General features: G+C 47.7%; 1 protein-coding gene across 2 annotated transcripts in view; it reads right to left on the reverse strand.

The window, feature by feature from the left end:
• The window catches only part of Cph (BCL11 transcription factor chronophage), a 662,450-nt gene that overhangs the window by 169,410 nt on the left and 469,396 nt on the right, over positions 1 to 23,644 (reverse strand). The window lies entirely within an intron of this gene.

Here is a 23,644-nt window from a genome sequence, read left to right on the forward strand (position 1 = left end):
CTATAGGGATGGCTTGCTAACACAGTTGCATTCTGCAATAGCCGCTGCCTCAATGATGAGTCTAGTGTTTTCTTTCACACTGCTTGCTATTATTTCTGTTTTTTCAAACAGTCGATGACATTTGCATTGGGAGCAATGGATTCCAAGGAAACCTTCTTTCCCTTTTTGTACTCTCCGATTATGTTCCTGTAGTCTCAAGTTTAGGGAACTTCCCATTTGTCCCACGTAACGCTACCCGCAGGAAAGAGGTATGCTATACACTATTCCTCTTGAGCATTTGATGAAACCCTTTCTCTGCACAATGTTGCATGATTTTGATTGTCTGCTGACAGGGCTGGTTTTGGCACATAACTTAGATAGCTTGCGGGGTGCGGAAGAAATGACCAAGACTGCAGTCCTTTGGCCTATTTTCTTTAGTTGCACCTATGTGATACTGTTCGCAGGAATCTAGCAGTCATCCCATACATTCACGCTATCTTGCATAAACTAAAGAAAATAGGCCAAAGGGCGGGAGTTTCGGTCATTTTTCCCGCACCCAACAAGTTATCTCAGTTATGTGCCAAAACCAGCCCTGTCAGCAGAGAATCAATTTCATGCCACATTGCTCACAGAAAAGGTTTCGTCGAAATGCTCAGGGGGAGTAGTGAATAGCACACCTCTTTTCTGTGGGCAGCGTTACGTGGGACAAACGGGAAGGTGCCTAAATATGAGACTACACGAACATAATACAAAAGTACAAAAGGGAGAGAGGGTTTCCTTGGAATCCAAAACTCCCCATGCAAATGTCATGCACTCTGAAAAAACAGAAATAATAGCAAGCAACGCGCAAGAAAGCACTAGGCCCATCATTGAGGGGGCAGATAACGCATAAGGCAACTGCATTAGCAAATTATCCCTAGCGTTGACATTAAAAAATTTGCATACCTGGGGTCTGTATGTGGGAGGCCGCCTTAGGCCTTGGGGCGGCCTTAGTGCGCTCTTGTAACTGATTATGATCAAGTGCACAAGAGTACATATACATGCCTTTTCATAATAAACACCAATTGGAAGTTCGCACCTGTTCTTGTCACCTTTTTAGTGTCCCGCGTTCACTCTTGTGCTGGTCACTTCAGCATGGAATACCAACTAGCCCGGTCTCACACCCTGCTTTTTTCAGTAAAGCAGAATAAACACAGGTTTTTTTCAGATTCAAGTGGCTTGTTGTTTCTCGAACACAAATCTGTATGTATGCTGTGTACATGTTGGATGCAGAACCCAAGTGCAACATGACAACACTGACACGAAGAATAAGCGGTGTAGAAAACAATGACACTAGGAGGAAACATGCAAACACAGCACGTTCTGTGTGGTGTATTTCCTGTGTGCTATGATTTCTGCCCCATTTCCAGCTATATCTTAAATGATGTTGCAAGTTATCCACGTTGTAATGTACGACTTGGGTGGTTCATTGCCCAAAATAACTTATTCCAATGAACGAAACAATTTGGCTCGAGAACACGAGCATTCAAGTCCCCGTTTCTTCATTACCAAAGTACGGTCATGTACTATAATCACAAGTACGGGGCTCAATTTACAGCATTTCCGTTTTACGGAACTCACCGTTTTTCTTATTTGCAAAATACGGTCAATTCTGTAATCACAACTACGGAGCTCACCGTTTTCCATTTAACGGAAATAATTTTTACGGCCTGTCCGTTCTACGGAAACACCATTTTCCATTTAACGGAAATCATTTTTACGGCCTGTCCGTTTTACGGAAACACCATTTTCCATTTAACGGAAATAATTTTTACGGCCTGTCCGTTCTACGGAAACACCGTTTTTCATTTAACGGAAAAGTGTCCGGCAACGTTTTACCTGCAACTTTGACCGTAAACTGAAGAAATTTTTTTTACAGTGTAAGGCGAGACCTTCGAAGCCCTATCAGTGGAAACGACAACGCAAAGCCTTCCTATGGTCCTGTCCGCTCGCTTGCATACTCCGAACACGCCGACTATTCCTCGGCGGCAGCGTTGCAAGCGCGCTGAGCACGCAAGCGGCATATGGGAAGATTAAAAGACCGAAGAAAGAGGGGAGGGGGGTGACTATCTGGACCAGCTAAAGGTTATAATGCCTTCTGTTCCGTGGAGCTCGGCGCGCATACGGGACTTGTAGGGTATAGCACGCGCGAACTGGCGGCAGAGAGCGCGCCGGAGTCGTTATCTCGGTCTTCCGATCTATACACTCCTCCTTCCATATACGATAACGGTCTCTTACTTTTTTTTCCCTCGTCGCTACCGCTTGATCGTCAATGTAATTGCGTGTGCGGCGAAACGTTGGCTGCTAACGACGATGACGATAGAGAGAGAGAGAGAGAGAACGAAACGCGGCGGCGCGCGTCTGATAACCGGGAGCCCCAGATCGCCGTTATCTCTCGAGATCGGCGGCGCGAGGGATGGTACCGAGGGGGAAGGGCGCGCGGTGGTGAGTATAGGGGATATCGGCGACGACGGTGCGGTCGGGGCAGGAGGGCGTCTTCTATTATCGACACGGGGGGGGAGGGGGGGGGAGAGACGAGATGCGGTTCAAGGTGTTCTACCCCGAAATCTTGCGGAAGGGTGTCTCTGCGTGCGTGTGTGTTCGTTGCGCCACTCGGCTGCCGGCCGACCGTATTTTTCACTTTCTCTTCGAATCTCCCCGCGCGCCTTTTATTGTTCGCGTTGTCTTTCCAGCGTTGTTTATCGCCGTGCGCGCTTAATTCTCGCGGCTGGTGCGGCACACGCCGGTGGCGCGGTCGGTTCGCGAACAGCGAGCAGCCCGAGCGAAGAGCGATGCGCGTGAAGGCATGCGATTCGTGAAGGTGTGCTTTTCAAACGACAGCCTTGATTCGCCGTTCGCTCCTTCTTCTCCTTCAGGACACGTGTGCGTGTGTGTGTGTGTTTGTGTGTGTGTGTGTGTGTGTGTGTGTGTGTGTGTGTGTGTGTGTGTGTCTGTGTGTGTGTGTGTGTGTGTGTGTGTGTGTGTGTGTGTGTGTGTGTGTGTGTGTGTGTGTGTGTGTGTGTGTGTGTGTGTGTGTGTGTGTGTGTGTGCGCGCGCGCGTGTGCGCGTGTGCGTGCGTGTGCGTGCGTGCGCGCGCTGAGTCGGAGACGAGTGACGGCGCTCCTAGGCATCAAGGTCGCCGGAATACGGCCACCGGTGTGAGTGCAATAAAGGCCCTGCGGAGAGAAGGGAATAAAGCTGCCAACTAAGGGGGAGGCGCGAAGGGTGTAATGTCGTACACGTGAGAAGCTCAAACAACGTGGTCATCTAATTTAGGGCGCACTTCGTACTTCGCTATACAAAAGGTTTATCGCATCTTTGAAAGGCGAGCTAAAGTTAGGAAGCTGTCCCTTCAGGATTCTGTCTTGTTTGTATGAAGCTTGCACTACACGTTTAGTAAATAAATCTGCGATTGAACACCATACATCATTTGTGCAAGAAAGCGGTGACTGTGAGAGACCGAACAGCACAGTCAGTTTTCTACTCAAACTATATTTGAATGAGAGCCGCCTAAGCGAGCAACAGCGCGTCTCACTTTTTCTTTCATATTCTTTAAATAAAAAAGAACTAAAGAGTATGGACATTCATTGCATCATACATGCGGTAATGTCTTCGGTCGCTAAGTTGACTACACACGTGTTTCAACACACAGAACATTTTAACACCCTTAAGCGCGCGTTAAAACGTCTTTTCACCATTGCACCGGCCATTCCACCTATTTAGCCCTCCACCCCCCCCCCCATATTATACTCGGAACAACCCTTAATGAAGGTGCGTGTGAGAAAAAGAAAACACAATCAAAGAATATCACCATATAACTCATGGCATGGCATGGCAAGAACTTTATTTTAGTCCAGAGAAACTAGGGTCCGAGGCCCCAAGCCCCCAGGCTAAGTCGGTGACTCCGCCCACGTGGGCACCGGTTAACTTTTTTTTTTAAGTGCACTTAATGTAGAATACGCGAGCGTATTAGCATTTCGCCCTCGGAGAAATGGGAACTCCGCGGTCGGAATAGAAGCCGCGACCCCGTGGCCATCAGATGGACGCCATAGCCGTCCAGCCAACGCCGCGTGCGATTCCATAGTGAAACGAATGGGTCGAAAGTACAGCGCCTTTACTGTATACAGTATACGTATTCAGGAAGTGCGGCCGAGTCAAACGCACCTCCCGTCAACAGGGCATGCCGAAAGGTCAAGCAAACGCGCTTAAGATATGCTAATTTCTGTCCAAATATAAGGCCATTCGCATGTGTATGTACATGTGTAGGCTCCGAAGGCGTCGCTAACTGTAATTTCGTATGGTAAAAGATGCTAAGCGAAAAAGCGAAAAAAGAAAAAAGAAAACTATACCCAACACCATTAACCAAGGCCTAACTATATTTCACAACCCTTAAATCAGGAGGTTAGCCGACGATGAGCGAAAAGTCAAGACACACTGCATATGCATCTGAGCCGCCACTCACCAGATGCAAGACGAAAATGAATTTAAAAGAGCAAAAAAAAAAAAAAAGAAAAGAAGTGAGAGAGAGAGAGAGAGAGAGAGTACTAAACCGCGGCGACAGGAGAAATCTGCGCAACAGGTGAATAAGGTCAGCGGTCAAACGTCGGAGGTGGTCATCAGGAACTAAACCATCGCTATTTATAATAATACCGCTTATTACAAGCGCAATCGCGCAATCAGATGTGAGAAAAGCTCAATGAAAATTCAACAGCGTACAACGCGGTGTTCATGTATGCACAGCCATCAGATACCCTGTGAGGTTATAAGCGCGCTTACTCGCAGGATATGGAGTTATGTAGTTATGTGTTTTATGCTCCGATGTGTGCAATGTTACTTTTGTTTGTTTGTTTGTTTGTTTGTTTTTACTCGTAGTGACGCGAGGCTGTGACTGTGTTGCCCCGACACTTCGCACTCTCACTAAGCATACCTTTATTACTGCATTCTATAAGTGTATTTTATGATATTCTTGATGTTTCCGGTTCCCTTGAATTCTTTCTGTAAATAACTATCTGTGCTCACCAACCGTTTGCGATTCTCTTCGTATGTACACACACTGTATTAAGTCGCCCACCCCTGATGTAAAGCCCCGATATAGGAATTTCAGGCATGGAAAATAAATAAATAAATAAATAAATAAATAAATAAATAAATAATGCAATAAATAAACTATAAAGTAGGTTACGTCCGAGTAAAACGATGTTTCTATTCCAGCGAAGATTTTCCAAGGTTTCTGTCTCTTTTCTTTTTTCTTTTCTGACATTTCTTATTTGCTGGTGCTAATTGTTTTTCATGTTTGGCACAGCCGGCACTTCTGAGGCCTGTTCTCTTAGGATCTCATCATTTAATAAGCGACAAAAAAAGAAATGCAAGCAAGCGCGCTCGCGTTACTTCTTCTTCGTTTCTCTCCACAACGCGCTTCTCCAACCCGAGCGTTTCCAATAGCTCCGCTTCCTCCTTCGCCACTTTCGTTGACGCCGTCACTGTCTCGGCGGAACTACATACATTCCCAAGCCCGTCCGATGCCGCAGAGAGCGCGTGTAAGTGTGAGTACGTATAACGTGCGCGCACAAACAAACACGCGTTTGGTGGGGTCCGGCGACGAGGCTAAATTACGGGGTGCGCGTCAAGAGCTGGCACGCGCGGCGAGTCTCTATTCGGGGTAAGAGAGAGAGAGAGGGGGGGTATGCGCGCTTCACCGGAGCACCTTATTGCAGCGAAGCCAAAAAGGCTGCGAATGAAAGAATGAATGTATGAATGAATGAATGAATGAATGAATGAGAGAGCGAGAGAGAGAGAGAGTCGTTTCGAAAACGAGAACGAAGCAACAAAACCGCATCGGGTCTTGCAATGAGCAACAGAAGTGCGCGAATTAAAAAAGAAAAAGAAAGAAAGAAAAAGAAAGGAACAACGACTTAGTAATAGATAAACGAATGTATCACCAGAGCAGTCTGCTAGCTCTCTATTGTTCTTTATGGCGTAAGGGAGTTTGGGGGGGGGGGGGGGGAGGTATGATGTCTGGCGAACACGTTAACGGCGAACGAGCACGCCGGGAGAAGGCGGTCAGAAGAAGGTTGCAAGAGGAACCGCCGCCGACGCCCTCTTTTGGCGTGGTGCCGAAAAGTCAAGCGCCGCTGCATGGTGGGGGCGGCTTTTTTTAAAAGGAGCGCGTGGGCCCGAGGCGAGCGTCTTGTCTTCTGTGTTTAAGACACACGCGGGCAAAATGCGAAACGACGAGCGAAGAGAGAAGAACAATGACGAGTCACGAAAATTGCGAAGATGAAAAAAAAAAGAAGAAAAGCAGCGGGACGCACTGTTGTGGGTCCTAGGAGGAAGGCAAGAGTTTTACGGAGGCATACACACTTCGAGATCGCTCACACGGTCGCACGGATCAGGCTTTCCTACGCAAATTAGCACAAGTGCCGCTATGGTGTCTGTGGAAGTAGCAGGCCTGGCGGTTCAACTAGCGTGGGAACGATTGGTTAGGTATATTTCGGTATTAGCCGAAATTTCCGTCCCTCCGGCTTCAAACAGCCTTGTGACTTTGCAAACTGATCGCTTTCAACAAGACATCGCGTATATAAGTACAGAAATTCGCGATGACAGTGCGTTTGCGCAGTCTCCTGGCCTCCTACGTTTAGAAAAGTACCGGAGTGGTACAAAACTTAGGGCGACACAAGCAGATAAAGCTTAGTAAACAGAGCCGCAGGTAGGTCCGAATCCACAAGCAGGAAGATCAGGCAAATCTACGCACTATATCGCTATCATTCCCACGCTAACTGTACGAAAGCAGTGCCATAGTATCGTAAGTATGTCCGAAGCCTCAAACAAGCACGAAGATCAGGCAGATCTACGCACTATATCGCTATCATTCTCACGCTAACTGTAACTGCACGCCATAGTACCTCTAGTAAGTTTAGTAAGAAACTCTATGTTCGTGAGCCATGTTCGTCGACAGTACACATGGCGAAGCAAACGTCATTACAAAGAACGAGCTCATTGAATTTCCAGTTGAAAAAGATTTTCGCACGTAAAGGACAACTCGCAAGCTTCTGTTTTTTCGAGACTCGTCGAATCGTACAGGTGACGGTGTGTTGGGCTGGTTCGCGCTCTGATATCAATCTAATTAGTGAACTACGCAGCTGCAACAGCAAAATTACCACCTTAACCATGACAGGTGGAGAGAGGGAAAGGACAGGTGGCGACGTTGTACAGAAGTTTCGTCACTAGCTTGCCATGACGTCATGAATTTGGGAAGCATCGCGTGTTAGTTAATTTAGTTAGTTTAGTGTTTACGGTAAGGAAGGAGTAGGGTGAATTCTTAAAGAACCAGAGACTGAGCCTAGTTTCGGGACCTCTCCCGGCCCCAATATAGCCCAAGAACGAAAAAAAAACATTACAATGAAATCTGTGACGTCACGCTGACATGCCGACGCTGATGTATTGTGGCAAAATTTGCGAAAGCAAAGCTTGGGGCATCACGTTTTCTTTTTTTGCAGTGTATAATGAAGTCCCCCCTACCCCCCCTACCCCCAATCAAATGCATGAAAATAGGGTTTCGAATACATTACGAGTACAAACTCAGTTCACATTGGTATTCAATACAGTGAAACATCGTTATAACGAAGTTGGAAGGGGAGCCAGAATTACTTCATTTTTGTTTATTACTTCGTTACATCCATTATTTTATGTCCTGCAATAGGAATCTCTTTGAGAATTTCAAGCGGAATTTCACTTACTTTGTTATATCCCGTTTCGTTAAGTTGCCACGCACTCTCCCCCCCACCCCCCCCCCTCGCCCCCCCCCCTCCCACTTATCACCAAATAACGGCGTCCTTTTTTTTTTGCGATAGACCTGTCGTTCTAGCAGGGTCGCCTGGAATTACCCGTCAGCTTCTCAGGCCTGTCTGTCCTCTACCTGACGGAAATCCCGCGCACGGCGACGGGCTGGGTGTCGAAATGGAGACCACGCGAAGGGGCCGCAAGCGTCAGCAAATAAATCATCTTGCCGAGGACAGACTGACTGCATATAAGAGTGGCCCTGGTGGCGACGACGCGCCACCAGCAGCAGCGGCGACGCCGCGTGTCACTCCGGATATCTCGAGCCTTTTTCTGCCGAAAGGAGTCGGCAAGAAAAATAAAAATAAAAACAATAAAACAGGAGAATAAATAGAAGAAGGAGAAGCATCGCCGTCGCCTGACGAGACGCGAAAAGCTGCAGCGAGGCCGTGATTTTCTTCTTTTTTTTTCCACCTCACGCGCGCGCGCGATGCCCGAAATTATGCGCAGAAAAGAAAAAAAAATGCAGGGCCCGAGAAATACTCTTAGGATGTATGCATACATGCAAGCAAGCTCGCATCTTGCACAGAGCGTCGAAGGTTGTACGGTTGGCATCAACAAGAAACGACGACGACGACGACGACTAGGACGGGCTACTTGGGTTTTCGGGGGAGAGCACGTGGACTGGGCGGGCAAGGATGGCCGACACACACACACACAAAAAAAAAGGAAAAGAAAAAGAAAATGACGGACAAGCATAAACGACACCGAGTCGTATACGAGAGACGACATTTCGACGAGCCGACGCCAAGATTGAGCTAAAGCGACAGATTCGGGCCGGTCCTATGTAGGTTGGAACAGCGACGCGAGGTCACACCGCGTTGAACATATAGAGGAACGACACCATCCTCGTCAACAGCAGCCTATTTTAGGTCCGGCGCAAGAACGAAGGCCGCTTCACATCGTACATACTCGAATTAGCCCAGTCTTGCGCCAGCTGACACCGTCCTCTGTTTGCAAATTTCCTAATTTCATCAGACCATGGCAGCTAGCTAGTTCTCTGCGGTCCTAGCTCGATTGTGCATCCCTTCCCTCGACACCCATTGTGTAGCTCTAGTAGACCTGCGCTTATCTGGCTTACGTATTACGTGGCCTGCGCGACTCCAAGTCCCCCTGTTATTGTAGACTGAGCTATTGGCTATCCCCGTAAGCGCTCTAATAGACACCGTCGTCTGCGGGAAATGTTTGCGTTAATGCTCATTCCGCCCGCCGTGCATTGGGGTAGTTGAAGACGATGGTGGATTTCGATACGTGCCCCATCACTCGTTTTATCGCGTTCTTCAGCTCCCCTTATTTCGTCTGCGATATACTGGCGTGGACGGCGTACGTTTCGCTACTGCCGTTGCTACGACCGCCTACGTTGCCGTTTTTTTCCGCTGCTACAGACGCCGCCGGCTTTTTTCACTCAATGGGCGGCCATTCGACGCTTTCGGAACAAAAATTAAAAAAAAATATCTACGACAAGTATTTAATCGAACTACGCGGCCACAAATTTGTAACCTTTACCAGAAAATCTGCAATAAAACAGAGCAGCGATAAGGCGCATACAGTGCTAAAGAAATTGAAATGCGAACAATTTCGAAACTATACTCCAACGCGTCGCTCCGTTTGCAAGTTCACCTGCATTTGAAACAGTGGCTTAATTCAATATCGTACGCTCGGGAGTGACTGCTTCATGCTTGGAAAGCGGCTACAGAGCAATCGCACGTCACACTTCTACGTATGATTACGCGCGAAAGACGTTTCTCGACTGCTGTTCGTTGCCGTTCGAATTTTTATTTCAAAGCACTATAAAGTCACCTTTTCGCCAATCGGCTCGGATAAAAACACACACGGTTGTATTATATGCGATAGACTCGAAACCTTCAGGAGGGAGAGAAAGAAAGTACAGGAAAGGCCCAAACCTTCAACTTCTCGCTTTTTGCGGTAGCGGGAAAAGCGAGACGGGCTTTCTTACTTCTTTCTTTTTCCTTTCTTGGTTAGAAGCCGCACCAAGCCGCACCAAGCTGCGCGCGACAGAACTATTTGCTTCTTCCGTTCGTTCCTATACCGCTTCGCCGTTCTTGTTTTCTTTTTCTTTTTTTTTTTTCGTTTTCATAACGCTACTTCGCACAACACCACCGCAAAGTTTTCCGAGACAGCGCCCCAGCAGCAGCGGCGGCAGCTATAGCGGCAGACGGGGCGAGACAGTGACGAACAAGCTGTCCTCTCACGCGACGCCGAGCGCGTTCGGGGATGTGCCGTATACGCTATAGCGGGTGGCAAGCCTCCCGCGAGCCCCGCGCGAAAGGAGGCGCTGATGCATAGGCGTCCCTGAGATGGCGCCTAGCGGACGGTCACCTAGAGAGAGGCGGTGGTCTGCGCGCACAACGGCGCACGCCGCTGCTTTCGACCCTCCACCCTGAGACGTCTATCGCGCGCTTACACACACACACGCTCCGCAAGAACGGCTCCAGGCCCGCTTCCATAATTTCTGTCTTTCTTACGAACTTGCGTAGCGGGCGAGACAGGTGCCCACGTGCGCACGAGAGAGAGAGAGAGAGAGAGAGAGAGAGAAAGAGAGTGCTCTTTTTCGCTATGTACGCGTGAAACTATAGGTGCAACCTTGTCGTGCTTTCAAGTACTTCCAGGGGGGGGGGGGGGGGGGAGGACTCTTGCGAATGCGTGCGTGCATGTGTGTGTGTGTGACTGCGCCAAAGGCACGTCGACGTTTAGTGGAACGGTGGCGAGCCAGGCATGAACGGGCCACGACGGGCTGTGTGGCGCCGTCTTCCAGCCAGGTTCGCTGAAAAAAAAAAAAGAAACAAGGAAAAGAAGAAAGAAAAGAAAGCCGTATATCGCAGCTTCGATGACAATCCGGGGAATCGATGATGACTGCGCTGGCGGCGCGACTTTCGAGTATCGTTCCTATATATTGAGCGATGAGAATTATGCGGTTATACGATAACATCGTATATATCGCATATTACGTCGTACATTACGTCGCATATTATACGGTTACATGGAGCTCCTCTACAACGAACGCCTCTACAATTAAACTACCTGTATAACGAAGGAATAATTGCGTCCCGGTTCTATTGCGGGGTGTGCGGTCCGCGACCTTTACAGCGAAGTTACCTGTATAACGAGTTATTTCGGAGGCCCCAAGCCCTTTCTTATAAAGGCATTCGAATGTATATAGGGAAACAGTGGGGACCGGGTTACTTGTTAGTTAGAACTGTGTAAAGTCGACATTGAAGCAAAGGAAAGCGTAAGCAAAGCTAGCGGATATCTTAATTTGGAAGGTCGAAACGATAAAAAAAAAGTTGGGTGAAAGTGAACGAACAGAAAACTTGCTGCCCTTTGAAACAGGTCGTGCGCCGAACGCATAAGTGTAATGCGAATGGTCGTTAGTTCGGTTCCCACCGGCACCAACTGGTGTATCTTCGACAAATTTCATTTCGCTTTTCCTTATCACTTCGACATTTAATAAAAATCGGCAGCGGCTTAGCTCGGCTGTGCAAGGATATACGTAGCGAAAGCTAAGGCATATCGTGGTTAGCCTTGGTTAATCTTAATTGCAAGTCCAGGTTAGTCAAGTTGTCTAGCTATGTTACGGCGTTCAGCCAGTCGTTCGGCGCGCTGTTCGTCTGTTTCCTGGGCGATTCGTTTCCTCTTCATCTCGTTACGATGTCGATTCCAAGCCTCCTCCTGCTTATCAGAATTGTCACCGTCCATATACTGCCGCCCCAACTGTGGTTGCGGCGCACGCGGGCTCTCATTTGCAATCCTCCGACACGGTATCAGGCATGCGACGCAGCTGGCGAAGTGAGCGGAGGCGAGCGCAACGATGAGGAACGCGATGTGAAGAGGAACGCGGTGTGACGTCATGTGCCTCCTGGGAGCACGGCCACGGCTAAATCGCAAGTTCGCGGCCAGTAAAGCTTTAGCTTTAAAACCGGAACAGCTCATTTCTCCTACACTTTCGCCGACTTGGGGAGTATGATAGCGCTCTGCGTGCATTCAAGTGGCCATTGTGAAGTGTAAAAGCACCCTGCCGTCACGTTTTATGTTTCAGTTGTCCGTCTAATTTGCGGTGCGGTGACTCCCTCGAACCTCTCACAAATTCCACAACGACAAGTTGTTTCGGAACCTTCCTGAATGCAGCAAACGGCATATGAACCAGAAAGTCAAACCCCTGGGCGTGCAGCAGGTTCTCCTCGAGCGCTCATTGGACATGAACACAGACGCCACGCGACCACGTTATACAATTGACACATTTCTTCGAAGTGGATTTGAGGGGCATTGCACCTGCAAACAGCAGGAGCAGACGCTTACAAGAGTGGTTACAGAAATTCAGTTGTCCTTAGGCTGACTTTTGTTGGGTTTCGATGGACGTCAGATGCAACTTATTATTATGCATGAGTTTTGCAAAACGCCGGAGAAGGGTGTACAACACGAGACAAACAGCGGAGTTACTGAGAGTTCAGGGGCCCAAGTAACGCTCTCCTGCCTCATTATAGGGGTACACTGTAATATAACGTACACCCTTAAATGCGAATAAGACTGTAATTTATTTTACAGCGACTGGAAGGACAGCATCACAAAAAGACAGATGATTGATAAGTTCATAAATGATAGGAACACGTGAGGCGGGGGGGGGGGGGGTTTAGGGGGGCTGGGGGCGCTGGAGAAACATTGACTGTGACCGAACGAGCTGCTATGCAGGAACCTTCAGTCAGTGAGTCAGAAATGCAGCGCTGCAGAAAAAGCCAGAGTCTGGACACCTGACATAACCTAGCAGCAACTTGAAGAAGCAACGAATAAATTTCGACACGAGATATAATTACTCTATCCGAATCTAATTGCAACTTGGCGTAATCGCCTGCAATGATCGAACAACCCAGAATTTGCGACATGAGAACAGTGTTCCTGACCCTCTCTACGAAAAAAAGAAGAATGAATGAAATCTCTCGAGAACTTGGAAAAGCTAAAGACTGAGATCGTTTCTTGTTGTTTTTATGTTATTTCCAAGGCGGGACGCTTTTAATGCAGAACCAGAGAAGCGAGAAAGACCTTCACCCATGTGAGGCTACAAGGACCCATCTTCGCCGCAACAGTTCTTTTTTTTTTCATTTCTCGTCGTTTTTTCTGGTTTTTCTCAGGCGAATACGTGCGTTATGGTCGCTCACGCCCACGAAGCCGAGTCTCGCACCAGTATGCGTCGACGCGAAGGCGGCGGCGTTATAGTGGTCATGTTGTATTCATGTCGCGGTCACGCAACATGTCGCGCGAGTTCTTGGGAGGTGAAAAAAAAAAAAAAGAACGGGAGAAACTCCACTGAGAGGCGCCTACAGCCGTGGCGAGAAAAAAAAAAGAAACAGATAAACAAAGAGAGACGGCATGCAGTCGCCATCGAGGTCCCCTGAGCGCACACCACACGTACACACACACGCGCGCGGCTCGTCTTCACGTTTGGCCGCGCCCACGGTCAACCGCAGACCGAAGAATATATGGTAATTATTTCTCCGCAGTTACTTAGCTTTTTCGTTTTTTTTTGTAGCTTCACGCCCGCATCATCTCCTTGAGCTGCTGTAGGGTTGCGCTCTCGCGTATACCGCCCTCGCAATGTGACCATGGATGCTCCAAAACCATGGCGCACAGCCCGACTCTCCTCGACACGCAAAGCGCAGGCGGATAGAAAAGAACAGCGAATCGTTTCTGCTTTATTTTTTGTTATTTTTTAGAAATAGCGAACCCAAGCGATCTCACTTTACCCGATGACCAAAAACACCGCTCGGGGTCCTTTCGCAACCTCTTGGAGTTCTCTTTCAACCTAACTATTTAACAATTAAGCTACCTGTTGGTGCGCAGCGCGCGTAATTTCGGTGATGACAATGACAAGCTGTGTTCTCGTGCTATCTGCGCGTTATCAATCTTGCATCGTTGTTCCACATACACCAAATCAGACACGCAGGGCACAAGATAGCGTGAGTTCTATGCGATGATAGCGGAGTCACAAGGCTCTATATATCTCTAACGATATCGTTTGTATCAATGACGTTCATTTCAAAACTAACGCGTGCCGTGTTTTATATATGCACAGTGTTTCCCAGCTAACGTTAGCCAAGCTGTTCAACAACAAAAAATATTCAGAACAAACGGTGCACGATACGATTACGAGACCTATGCGGTGTTCGGTCGTCAGAGGCCTTCATCATCATCATCATCATCATAATCATCATCATCATCATCATCCTGGCTACGCCCACTGCAGGACAAAGGCCTTTCTCATACTTCTCCAACTACCCCGGCCATGTGCTAATTGTGGCCATGTTGTCCGTGCAAGCCTCTTTATCTCATCCGCCCACTTAACTTCTTGCCGCCCCCTGCGACGCTTTCCTTCTCTTGGAATCCAGTCCTTAACCCTTAATGACCATCGATTATCTTCCCTCCTCATTACATGCCCTGCCCGTGCCCCATTCCTTTTTCTTGATTTCAACTAATATGTCATTAGCTCGCGTTTGTTCCCTCACCCAATCTGCTCTCTTCTTATCCCATAACGTTACACCCACCATTCTTCTTTCCATAGCTCGTTGCGTCGTCCTCAACTTAAGTAGAACCCTTTTCGTAAGCCTCCAGGTTTCTGCCCTATAGGTGAGTACTTGTAAGACACAGCTGTTATACACTTTTCTCTTGAGGGATAATGGTAACTTGCTGTTCATGATCTGAGAATGCCTGTAAAACGCACCCCAGCCCATTCTTATTCTGATTATTTCAGTGTCATGATCGGGATTCGCGGTAACTATACTTGCACTAAGTAGATGTATTTCCTAACCACTTCCAGTGCCTCGCTACCTATCGTAACCTGATGTTCTCTTCCGAGACTGCTAAACATTACTTTAGTTTTCTGCAGATTAATTTTTAGACCCAACCTTCGGCTTTGCCTCTCCAGGTCAGTGAGCATGCATTGCAGTTGGTCCCCTGAGTTACTAAGCAAGGCAATATCATCGGCGAATCGCAAGTTATACTAAGGTATTGTCCACCGTGTTGTCCCCTTCGGCGTTCGTGTTGTCCACTTCTCTTCTCGTATGTCCGTGTCTGCACTCCTTGCCCTCTTTTGCCTTATGAGTCCTTACCAACTAGCTCAGCGTTCAGTAATTCTAAGCCTTACGGGTGTTATTGCTATTTCTATGAGGCTGCGACCTAGTCAAGCTGTTCTGACAAACAGATTTTTTTCACAGTCCTTCTTGCTGTATCTTTGACAGAATGAAAATTGATTGATTGATTGATTGATTGATTGATTGATTGATTGATTGATTGATTGATTGATTGATTGATTGATTGATTGATTGATTGATTGATTGATTGATTGATTGATTGATACACCCAGCTGCGCGATATCTCCGCGAGTGTAGCTTTGGCCAGCTCGAGGCTAAACTCGTGGCTGCAGGACACGATTAGTCGCGACCATTCTATAGTGCGGGAACACCACCGTCTAGTGTCAGCTACATGTCTTTCGTTCGTGAAACTTCTTGTCGCTCCTCAAATCTCCACCCGCTATACAGAAGTCCAATACACAAATGCAACTTTATTAGTTCGTCAGTGTCGTTTTAGCTTTCCTCTGATTGCTTTCTTGTGTCAGTGGCGTCAGAGAACGTGAGAACGCTCAATAGGAAGGACAGGAAAGTTCAATAGAATAGAAAAGAAAAAGAGAAGGAATACCGAGAGGGACAAAGATAAGGAGACAACATAAAGAGGCACAAAGCACATGCACACAACCAAAACCACTCACAACACACGATTTAAAGCACAATACAACGGTCAAAACCACTCGACGTCTTCTTACGAAGTCTTTTACCTTCCGCACTGAACTAGCAGACGACACTACATCTGACGACTCAGGTCGCGCTTAATTTGCATATAGCCGGCCCTCATGTGGCCTACTTTCCCCACTGCTCATCTTTTTATAAACAGCAACAACAACAACAACACTCGAACACATTCCGTGCGACGCTCCTAGATACAGTATGGTGCGCGAGACGATTCACTCGCGACTGCGCTATAATTGGACCTTTGTCGGACCGTTGTCGGATCATCGTCGAAACAAACCATTTCGGAAGGTCGACGCCAGCAGCCGCGTCGCGCCAGTGCGCGAACGGAGGCACCGTTACAATCCTTAAAGAAAACCCTTCGGAGACAGAGAGAGAGAGAGAGAGAGAGAGAGAGAGAGAGAGAGAGAGAGAGAGAGAGAGAGAGAGAGGAGGGATGTTAACCAGTCAAAGGTCTGGTTGGCTACCGCACACTGGGGGAAGGGAGAAGGGGAAGACAGAGAGAGAAGGTGTAGAGACGTGTACGAACAGTACTTGATTTAAAGCCGCTCGCGCAAACCAGACGTTCTGAGAAAGCACAAAAGTGCCTTCACTGCCTTCTGAGCCGATGATCCGTGGGGACGGTGCTCTAGTACCGTCTGCTCACTCAGAGGACGATCATCTTATTTCCTCAATGAGTTGGACAAAGATGGTCTTTGTGCTCGAAATTGAGGACAGCGGCACAATAAGTGGTCAATGTTCTCCTCGCATCCGCAAACATTAGATGGAGGACTCCAAGTCACAACCGACACGGGCTAGCTTCGGGGTATAGCTCATTACCTAAGGCACTACTATACTCAGCTTCAAATTGCGGGCTAATACCCGGCTCTGGAAACAGCAGTTTGAATGGAGGCAAACTGCGAAGAGGCCCGTGTGCATCGTCGCGTAGGTTAAAGATCCCCAGTCGACATGAACTGTCCTCGCACTGGAAATCGGTCAAGGCTTTGTGGACCTTCTTTAAGTTGCAGTGGCTTATTATTAGAAAGAGTATAATGATACCGTCCTTTTTTTTTTTCACGCCTTTCTTTTTGTCCCCGCCCTTCCTTCCGTTTTCCCCTTTCCCTTCCCCTAGTGCAGGGTAGCATACCGGAGGTTTTAACTCTGGTTAGCCTCCCTGCCTTTCTCTCATTTGCATCTCTCCCTCTCTTAAAGAGAACATGCCATCAGAACCACTATCTTTGTCCGCAAGCGAGCGCTGTACAGAACTGCACAGGACATGTATCCGAAGAGCGAATAATCAAACCGAAACATAAAAGCTTACCGATAATTACAAAGGTCGCGCACTAACGTTCGAGACTAGGTCAGGACGCCTGAGAGCAAAGTGTTGCATATGAGAAAAATTGAAGAAGACGACAACACGTGCGTATAGCTTGCCAAATTATGTGGGAAAACATTGGGCATATTTTGTTTGCATGTTCTGACACCCTTCCAGAGGTCAGTGATGACGTAGTAACCGTGCCATATGCATTGGAACTTAGGGATAGCACATGAAAGCTTCATGAATGTCCGGTGGAGAACATCTACTATATATGAAAGACGACAGGAGTATTGGTGGCGCGGAAGCAAGGTTGACGAAGAATAGATTCTTAAGGGCAACGGATTTCTCCCGGGATGAATGGTTCGTTAACACGAAGCGTGGGTTTCTTCCCGTTTCAAAGGAGACGACTGTAATCTAACCGTCCATCCGTTCAGCACGGTTGAGACATCGCCATCGTCTCTTCTCAGAGGGCCAAACTAATCTAGGCGGGAGACAAGTGATCGACGAAAGAAAGAGGGAAGAAGTGAAAGGAGGAAATAAGGGGAAGCGAGCTCGTTTGTTCCTCGGGAAACTCCCAGATGCAGCAGCAGCAGGAGCGGCAGCCCGTGCGGCAACCAAGATGGCGTCCACGGCGCGATCCCATGGGGTCCGCCGGAGCATCGGACACCCGTTTCCGGGAGGAAATTTGCCTCCTCCCGTTCCCTGTTGCGTCCTTTGTTTTTATCCCGTGTTCGCCGCGTGTTTGCCCTGTTTTTTTGTTTTCGTTTTTTTATGAGTGGGCACTATGTGTTGCACGCTGCGTGGGACCCGCTGAGACGAAGTAAACGGCATATAAATACCGAAAATGGAACGAGAATAGGCTGGCCGTGCGCGCTGTTACGGCGGCGGTATAAGGATAATTAACTTTTTCTCTGGTTCAGACTCACAGGTATTCGACGGGGGCGTTCGGATAGAAACATTTCTGGTTTCAGTGCAAATACAAATACTCGAAAAACACACGCACGCACAAGAAGAGAGAGAAACACGCACACGCGCACGTATGCACATACGTGTTCACTCTCAAGTACATCGCACACAACAGACGCATAATCGCAGAAAAGGGAACGTACACGTATACGCATTCAAAACCATTCCGCTTCTCGCGGAAATGTGAAGGGGGGGGGCGGGGGGAGAGGGGACGGTTAGTGACAGTCAAGGGTCCGGACCGCGGGATCATCCGTCGCGTGTGCTTGAATGAAACAGCGCCAAAGACCGCAACGACCTCCGCAAGCGCGGGGTTCGCGTATCTGCGAGCTCTTGTGCGAGTGTATACACATCAGACCGGACGCGCTTTCACGCGGCACATCCTTTTATCGCGCGATTCTGTCTGCCAATACCGCTGCCCTGAAACCGATCATTTTATGCGGTGAGCTCTGACCATTGCTGTTTCTTTCTTTCTTTCTTCCTTTCTTTCTTTCTTTCTTTCTTTCTTTTTCTTTTTTCCTTACTCTGGGAGCTTCTTGTGCGGTCTGCGTTGGATGAGCACGCTTTTCAAGCGAGTCTGTCCTCGGTGCATCCGGAGAAAGTTTTTCGGAGCCACCGTGTAATGCAAGTGCCACGCGCTCCCACGTTCTGGAGAACTGTTTGTTTGGTACAGGCGCACTTCGCTCTTACATTCGCGTTATGCACACGCGCGTGTGTGTGCGCGTGTCCAAATGGTTTCGGTGGTTAAGGAACCACACTCACACAACTCGTGCTTCCCTATCCTGAATTCGACATCAAATGACAGAGATGTGCATGTCGAGGAGGAGGAGGAGGAATGAACGGTTATTGTGAGAAACAGCGAGAAAGTGTTATTTCTTCGCACTATGTGGGCGGCTCTCTTAGTCCAGAAAGCCGCTGGCTAATGCCGCAGCCCGGGACCGGTCCACCAGACTGCACTGATCTACTATTTTTTTTTTCGTGGTCCACTTGGATGATTGTTCGAACCGGCGACAAATCCGACGTGGTTGGTCAGTGGCTATGGTGTTGGGCTGCTGAGCACGAGGTCGCGTGATCGAATCCCGGCCACGGCGGCCGCATTTAGATGGGGGCGAAATGCGAAAACACCCGTGGTACTTAGACTTAGGTGAACGTTAAAAAAACTCAGCTGGTTGAAATTTCCGGAGTCCTCCACTATACGGCGTGCCTCATAATCAGAAAGTGGTTTTGGCACGCAAAACCTCATAATGGAATTTTTGATTGAATTTTTAACCGGCGACGGATAGTTTCAATACGTTCTCAGCAAGCGCGCTAGCATGTATTATACTTAATTTGGGAGAGAGAGAAAGGTATACAAAGAAGGGGAAAATAAGGAGATTAGCCGGATGAAATCTCCGTAGTAGGACGGGGTAAATGGGCTACGAAAGATGGTTGCCTCAATAAGCTGCGTGCTCCTGCCGAGGCATGCCGTTAAATGCTACGTTCTCCTAATTTCTACGCGATTTCTTTAGCGTTCCGCTTATTTGCGCGTAAAAACACAGTCAGGCAACTGGCATTTAGTAATGTCAGTTGCAAATGACTGCTCCCTTCTTATTTACGCGTAGTTCCAGATATTTGCGAGTTGTCGCTGTTGCTTCGCCGCTGTGTGATTGTTGCCATTTCCTCACTAACAATGACATGTACCCATTATTGAGGATCAGCGAGGCTTTGGTGACAAAAACATGACCGAATTCTGCTGAATCCTAACAGCTATTGTTAACGAATAAGTATGGAGAGAAATAAAACTATAAAGGAATGGATTGAAGTGCGGCCATTACAGTATCCTCTTCTATGCGCTTCTTCTCTATCAGAAGGCCAAGTCATCTACAAAAAGCCTAGAAACAATCTACAGATACGTCAGAATCGGAGATAAATGTCTGGGTTTAATTCAGAAAAAGGGAAAAACGAAAACATGGTCTTACGCTACAACTGTTGTTGGTAAGATCAGGCGCCAGTCGTTCTTGGTGTTGGGCAATTACTATTCGCGAAGGCGGCCGCACTGACAAACGCCACTTACGAAACAAACTTTTGTGAGATGTGCTCTTGGACCATAAAGCTTTGTAGCAGAATGAAGGAGCACCAAAAGGTGGAAAATGTGGCAACATTTTAAGTATGCAAATCGCGTCACCTGCGTTAAGTTGGAAAGCCAACGAAAAGAGTTTCTTTCTTTCTTTTTCCCATATCTCATGATCACAACATACGCTATTTCAACAAGCTTTCCCACTTAGAGACGATACACTAGCACCGATAGCATAGATTTTTCAACTTTCCAAAGAAAGCTGTGGGTCCGTAAACAAATTCTACGTGAGCGCACCATTTACGTAAAGGCAACACTAATGAAATTTCAGAACAACCTTTAAGCTTGAAATACGTTCTTTTATCCCTAGTCTTTGGAGCATGATGATCACAGTTGCTTTTGTGGCAGAAAACCGCATGTAAGTAATTCTTTCTTGCAAGAGTTCTTGTAAGGGTTCTGTAAGCGATCTCCGCGCGCACACTAACGCTGAAGTTTTCTTTTTAAAAAGAAAGAACTATTCATTGCGTGCTTTTTGTGTTGGGACGGTCTCTAAACATTTCTTTGTCTTTTTACCACCGCTTCTTTAGTAGGCAACGTAGGTGTATTTCGAAGAAAGTCGTAGCAACACAGACACGAACGCCGTATACAGAAGTATACGGCGTTCCCCTTATCGAAGGACAGTGTTTTGCGCAACACGCCCACGCGGCAAATCGTCGACTGGGTCAGACCAGGCTGGAACTGCCTATACGAAAAGCGCGCTGTCTCACTCGACGGTCTGTTTCGGCAGGGTGATTTATCCGGGGCCTCACCTCCCGGCATGGCGGGCAGGTCGTACGCAATGACGCAGCCCAAAGTGCGAAGTCTATCTCACGGCCGGTGATCGCCGGTTGTCCGTCTTCTATTCTCGGAGCTATATTGCCGCGGTCGGTTGCGAAGACCCCTTTTTCTCTCCTGTATATTTTCTTTTGTTTCAAGTTTAATTTGTTGTCTTCCTCCGTTCGGATCTTCTAGAAATCGACGTTCCCGGGAAGAGAAACGCTTCTCACATGCAGGGCCGTGTGCTTAGCGGAGGATCTCAAGGACGTGTGCCCGTCACGCTTTCAAAACCGAGGACGCACTCTTTCAAGCCTTTCTTTCAAAACGAAGCTTTCTTTCGTCTTCTTTTTTTTTTTTCGGCTAGCTTTGGCGCGTACAAAGTTACGGAGGCGAAATGTGAAAACACCCGTGCACTTAAGATTTAGGTGCGCGTTAAAGAACACCAGGCGGTCAAAATTTCCGGAGCCCCCCACTACGGCGTGCTTCATAATCAGATCCTGGTTTTGGCACGTAAAACCTCATAAAATAAAAACGTATAGACAACTTGGTAGGCTTTACGAAAGCGCTCCTATTCTGTAGTTTTATTCTTGTTATCGCTCTACACTCTACAATAATTCACACCATTCAAAGCGAATAAGGCTGTATATCTATATATAACTCACACCCTTATGAATATATTTTATTGGGTGTAAGGGTGTGAGTTATATACCGATTTATACCTTCGTTCACGTTTATGGGTGTAAGTTATATTACTGCGTACTGAGACGATTCGTATGTCATTTAAATACTTCCTTATCTTTCCCGTATGTCTTCCGAGTAATTATTAAGCAGTAACATTGACAAATGCAGCAGCCAAGGTATCTTTTACCTGAATCTCGCCACAGCGACCCAAGCATATAAGAACAGGACCCTATATAAATAAATAAATAAATAAATAAATAAATAAATAAATAAATAAATAAATAAATAAAGATTGCATAGAGTATCCCGCGCAATTCCCATAAGAATCATGCGAAAAACATATGGAATGGTTGGACTGCATACGGAATGTTTCAGTAGGGCGGGAGATCGCAGCATAGTCATAGAAGAGGGACCGTGAGTGGGCGATAAGCTGGCCGTATTCGAGTGTGCGAACACCTCCGAAGATGTACTCCACCAACAGTTGGGCAAAATGTGCTATACCCTGGAGACAAAAGAACGTTTTTTTCTCTAACCGCACATGGTAAACGGTGGTGATTATTTTGCACCATGTATAGAATATCTATATAACTTATTTAGTGGTGTTTAGAGAGCCTTTACCCTTTACCTTTCCTTTTACCTTCCCCTTTCCCTTTTACCTTTCCCTTTACCCCTTTCCCCAGCACAGGGTAGCCAGCCGGTATTTACACTGGCTAACCTCCCTGTCTTTCCTTCCCTTTTGTCTCTCTCTATCTTTAGAGAGCCTGGCGTTTATGGTCTGCTCATGTCTGCGAAGTGAGCATTCGTAGGAGGCACCAGCCCACTATGTCATGTACAAAAAAAAACCTTTACATGAATTTAGTCTTGGCTGTCAGCCAGTTAAAATGCAGTGCACATATCTGCAGTAATGTATAGTAAAGTGTAGTGCCCGATAATAACACAGTACAGGGCCTGCATTCAGAAAACAAAAATGTGGCTGCCCTAGAAGTGCCTGTAAGAGCAGCTACCCTGCAGCCAATCGTGTTGCTGGACCTATTACAAACAAAGCTGGTGGGCTAATGGTAAACAAGCCGTATTAACAAAAAAGCTTAATAAACGAGAGCCCAGTACTACATAAAGGGACAGAAAAATGGGTCATGAGGGGGTTCATAAACTGAAGTATCTTTACCAATTTCGTAAAATGTCACCAAATTTAAGGAAAGGAAACATGTTTTGAGGCGTTTCAAACTTTAGGGCACCACTGAATTAAAGTTTTCTAGGCGTGTTATTCGTATCTGAGACAACAGACGTCGTGAAGAAATTAAAATAAGAAAACACACACCGCAATTCGGGAATCAAACCCACAACCTTCGCGTAAAGACTGCTGGCTTCAGTGAATTCTGACTGCGACGACTGTCGGCTCCTGCTGCTGCTACTGCAGTTACGTGAAATCCCAGAAGTATGCGTCATACACGCATACGGCCCAACTCAAAGCATCGGAATAACGGTTCTGGGAGGACCGCGAGCACTCGTATAATCCACCCACTCCCACTCCCAGCCCAACCGCATACACGAAGGAACCTTGACCACTCGATGCTCAAAGCGCCAAGGTTATCAACTCTCAGACGAAACGAAACCGTACGTTACACAGACGGTCTTCTTTTGTGACCTAAACCGTCTTCTTATTGAACGTTGGGGGGAAAGCGACCAGGATGCGGTTACGTTTAGCAGACCAGATAGGGCACTCACGTTAGAAGTCGTTGCTAACAAGCCCTGTTTCAATCGGGTCTATGATACAGGGGATATCACTTTGTAGCGTCACGGTATTTGACGACGGCCAGAAGGCAGAGAACTGGGGAGGGGATATCTGTGAAAGCAAGGAGGACAGAGGGCCGATCGGTCCGGGGCCCACAGTTGCGAAGGCAACTGCAGACTGACCGTCGAGGCCTCACGGCGTCACAGGCACGCAGCAGCGGCTGCAGCTTGAGCGGAAGCCGCCACCTGGGGTCGTGACCGGGGCTGGGGGAGGTTGGGGGGAGTGAAACGACGACGTCGCTTTCTCCTCTTCCGCTATAGAGGACCACGGGTGGGGACCGTACAAGGAGGGCAACAGCGGTGGGTACAGAGCCGTGGGTGGGGAGGGGTGGGGTGGTTGGGGAAGACCCCGGAAGCTGACAGGCAACTTCCGGCAAA

This window comes from Dermacentor variabilis, chromosome 7, assembly GCF_050947875.1.
Source record: "Dermacentor variabilis isolate Ectoservices chromosome 7, ASM5094787v1, whole genome shotgun sequence".
NCBI lineage: Eukaryota > Metazoa > Arthropoda > Arachnida > Ixodida > Ixodidae > Dermacentor > Dermacentor variabilis.